Raw genomic sequence first — 4647 nt, 5'->3', positions numbered from 1 at the left:
GAAAAATAGGTCATCTATATATCGAACGTATAAGATGAGGTTGTCGGTCCAACTTGGATTGCCGTAGATGTGATTGAATTCAAAGTTTCCCATGTACAAATTGGCGTAGGTGGGAGCCGCACAATTTCCCATGGCCATCCCAGACATTTGCAGGTACCATTTCTGTTCGTGTACGAAATAACTATGGTATAGGGTGTATACCATGAGTTCAAGAATGAAAGTTTTCAAGGAGTCATTGATGTTGGATTTTAACAAGGCTTGTTCCACTGCAGCAATGCCACCCTCGTGGGGGATGCAAGTATAGAGACTTCTGACGTCTGCTGTACATAGGATGAGTTTGTCGTCCTCTTTCAGTTGTAGGGACGATAATTTCTTGATGAAATCCGTGGTGTCCTTAATGTGACTTGGAAGACTGGAAACCATGGGTTGTAAGTAACGATCTATGAATTTCCCCGTGGGTTCATGGATAGAACCTCGGGTCGAGACAATAGGTCGAAACGGGGGGTCCATTAGGTTCTTGTGGATCTTGGGGAGCATGGTGATAGTGGGGCTTCTCGGATGTTCTACGATGAGGTATTTTCTTGTTCTGTCATCAATGGTGTCGTTAGATGCTGCTTTTTCTATGATCTTCAACAATTCAGTTTGAAATTCCCTGGTGGGATTACCCTCCAGTGGTAGATAGGTGTTGGAATCAGAGATGTGTTCGTTAATACGCAAATCGTATAATTGTGTGTTCAAAATGACAAGGGCTCCCCCCTTGTCTGCTTTCATACATTTGATTGCCGGATTTCGGGCAATGTTTTTTAGGGTGTCAAGATCCTTGTTGGTGATGTTCCTATGGATTTTCCTCCGGTAGTTGATTTTGGCTATGTCCTGTTTCACCAAGGTTTCAAAAGTGTCTATGCTTTCATGGCTGATCGGTGGAATGAAGGTGCTCGAAGGTCGTAGGCCCAAAAGTTGGTCTGGTTTTGGGTTCAAAGGGGGTTCTAGGACTCTTTCGAAAAAATGTTTCAGCCTTAGTTTCCTTGTGAGTTTGAAAGTACTAACTTCCAGTTCCAGTAAGTTAGTGTTGCTGGTGGGTACAAATGACATTCCTTTTAGTAAGATCTCTGTTTCATGCTTAGTCAAAGTAGTGTCAGAAATGTTGATCACTAGCGATTTCGCTTCGTTTTTGGTTTGGACTTCGGAGGTTGTTGGTTTGTTCCGGTATCTTTGTCCTGCTCTTTTGCCCCGCCTGGGTCGTCGGTTCTGTCCGGGCTTACCTCTAAAAAAGGCTCTGTGGTAGTTAAATCATTTGTGCTGGTTGATGGTGTTGCACTGGATGGGGTGATGGTAGTAGATGTTCCTGTGGGAGTTATTTTAGGACGATTAGAAGTGTCGCTTCCAGAAGAAGAGGTATCGGTGTTTGGATTAAATGGTTTATTCCTGCGACGTTGAGCATAGACGTCTGCCCACGTATATACCTCGCCTAGTTTGTGATCCAAAGTGTCTCTACGGAATTTGCGAATCTTGCGGTCGTTAATGTCCTTTGTGTGTCGGTCTAGTTGTTTGTTGATGTCATCCAGTGTAGCAGTGAGTTCTTCTGGTGAGAGGGAATCTTTAAGTTCACTTTCAATGATAGAGATTTCTTGTGATAGTTCTACCAAAATTCCAGACAATTCCTCGACGATGAGTAGTATAAGATCCAGGCTGCATTTGTTGAGGATTGCGTTCCATCTCTCAACAAACGCTTTCGAGTTCTTACATAGGGACGGTTTTAAGGCGATGCGTAGGCCACGGGGAATGCGGAGAACCTTATGATACTTAATCAGAGTGTTGGCGTGTAGTTTCTGATTAATGCGGCGTTTGGATAAGTAAATGAGTTGCTTGATGCATTGCTCTTTGGATCTGCTGGTTGTGGTTTGAGTCAAATCTTCGTTGATAAGGGCATAGATTCTTTCTGTTGCTTCTGTATCAAACGCTAGTGTTTCAGCGTGTGCTTCAGTGGATTTTGAGATCTCGTCGTATTGCATTTTCTACGTGGGATAAGGGCATAGATTCTTTCTGTTGCTTCTGTATCAAACGCTAGTGTTTCAGCGTGTGCTTCAGTGGATTTTGAGATCTCGTCGTATTGCATTTTCTACGTGGGTGTGTACATTTCTGTAGCGCACTTACCTTCACTGTCAATTTCAGACGCACTGGAACAGTTGCGTCACCTGTGGGAGCACCTTGAAATCCAAAACCATCAACTACCGTCCTCTTGAATTTCAATTTTACTAACTTTGTTGTGCGCCGTGCCTACTTCCTTCTTCATTTTCATTGCCTATACTGTTCACTGGGCAGGCTGCACACACCGCTTATATAAAGTAAAGTACAGGTAGCACGTCAACGCAATCAACTTAACTGCACACAAGTCATCATATTCCTCTATGGCCAAGTAAACAATATGTATTATATAATCATCATGCTGCCTATATTAATGTCAATCCAAAACAAATTCCCATATAGTCAGTACATACACTCCTGTCGTCACCAAATATCCACATCCGTGGGTCCAACACTATATTCAAGCCCCCGATCTAAACTCACTGGAGTTCCAAGACATTACAAAACCAAATGATCAGCAAGATGTTCAACTGCACTACATGTTCACATCTGAATGTGCAATCTAGAGTTATACGCCAGTATATTCTGTATCTACATGGTCAATGATCAACAGCAATCCATGCAAAAATTAGAATGGCAAGAAAACTTGCTTTCACAATCCCTCTGCTAGATAGTGATCAAATATAGATATGTCATAATTTCTCTCTATATCTCAACAATTAAAAAAATAATAATAAGAATAAATTGTATCCTGAATGACAATATCCATAGTATGCTCATACATAGGTGTACAGCCCTACCTCCTGTGTATCTTATAGAAGAAAACCAATCCATGTATCAAATTCCCTACTTCTAGTAATGCATGTATCTACATCAATGCCCATAGGTCATCTCTGTCATTCAAACCATCTACAGCAGTGTGGTATCTTTCTATCAGCCGGGCTTCCACACGGTTCAACTTGGTCTCCAGTTCTCCCTCATTGCTTGCTTTGATCACCACAAATAGAGCCAGGTCAAATCATCTTCTCTGTGCCCGTACTCATTATAGTGTTGCAGTAATGGCGCTCCTGGCGTCCTACATCTTATACGTGATTTGTGTTGAAAAATACACATTTTTACCGCCTGAGTGGTTTGGCCGATATATGATTGCTCACATGGGCAAGTCACAACATACACCACATTTTTGGTGTTACAATTAGAAAAAGACTGCATAGTGTGGGTCTTATTATTGATGACAACCGATTTTGAATTTGTGGCTTGAGCATGCAGCACAGTTGGTACATCGAAAGTGTCCAACCACTGCCAGAAAACCCAGCAGACTTCTGGTGTTTTTTTAACCAGTGGTTCCCTATTTGCTCTGAGAAGATATTGTTTCAAATTCCTACCTTTCTTGAAGGCGAACAGTGGTCTTGGGAAGTTGAGATGTTCAATCAATCTCCAATTTCTCAAGATTATCTGTTTAACCTTATTAGATTTCAGATGAAAAGTCAAATCACATGTCATTTGTGCTACATCTTCCTTAATATTAGGAGTGAGCAAATCTTCGTGTGGCGTATACCAAACCGTTTTAAGGGCAGACCTCACTGGTTTCCTGGGATAACCTCTCGCACAGAGTTTCTTAGAAAGGATTTCAGCATTGTCAAAATAATCGCCCGTAAAATTGGTAGGGACCTGATCGGGCCTAACCCTTTGTTCAAGGACCATTTTCATCACCAGCAGCGTCTCATCCTGTGGAATATTAGTGTATAAACTCTCAATGTCGAAGGAGACCAACGACTGGTGGTCTCCATCGTACACCGAGTGTTCAATGTTATGGATAAAATCCATAGTGTCTCTCAGATATGCCTGTGTGGCACTCACAAACGGCTTCAAGAAGGTGTCTATGTATTTTGCAACCGGTTCAAGAATTGAACCGCATGCAGCAATAATAGGTCGCCCACGTGGTTTTTCAGCATCTTTATGTACTTTAGAAAGTACATAAAGAGCGGGCACTTTTTGCATAGTGAAATTCAAATAGACGTATTCTTTCTTACACAAATATCCACATTCAAGTGCCTGTGTAGTCAAATGCACAGTTTTTGCTTTCAGCATAGCTGCAGGACTATCTTGAATTTTACGATAGAGTGATGGAATACGCAATTTTTTCAAGACCTCATTGTCATATTCATCACTGTCCCACAGAACAATTCCCACTCCCTTGTCGGCAGGTTTTATTACCGTCAAAGGATTACTCGCTAGATTTTTTAAGGCAATGTGTTCATGTTTGTTAAAATTGGATTTATATGAGAGGTTTTTCTTATTCAAATTATCTATTTCCGGCAAAATTTCATTTTGAAAAAGTATAATTTCATCTGGCATACTGGCACTGTCGGGAGAAAAGGAGGACTTCTTCTTCAGCCCACTCCCATTCAACTCTGGGATCTCATCTTGCTCTAGAAAAAAGACCTTCAACCTAATCTTACGTAGAAATTGCAACACTTCGGTCTTAGTGTCAACAGGATCATGTACCACTAAGGGCACGAAGGAAAGACCCTTTTGTAAAACTTTCCTTTCTCACGGTGT

Source organism: Lissotriton vulgaris, chromosome 3_1, assembly GCF_964263255.1.
Source record: "Lissotriton vulgaris chromosome 3_1, aLisVul1.2, whole genome shotgun sequence".
Classification (NCBI taxonomy): domain Eukaryota; kingdom Metazoa; phylum Chordata; class Amphibia; order Caudata; family Salamandridae; genus Lissotriton; species Lissotriton vulgaris.
Note: the sequence above shows the minus strand (reverse complement) of the source record.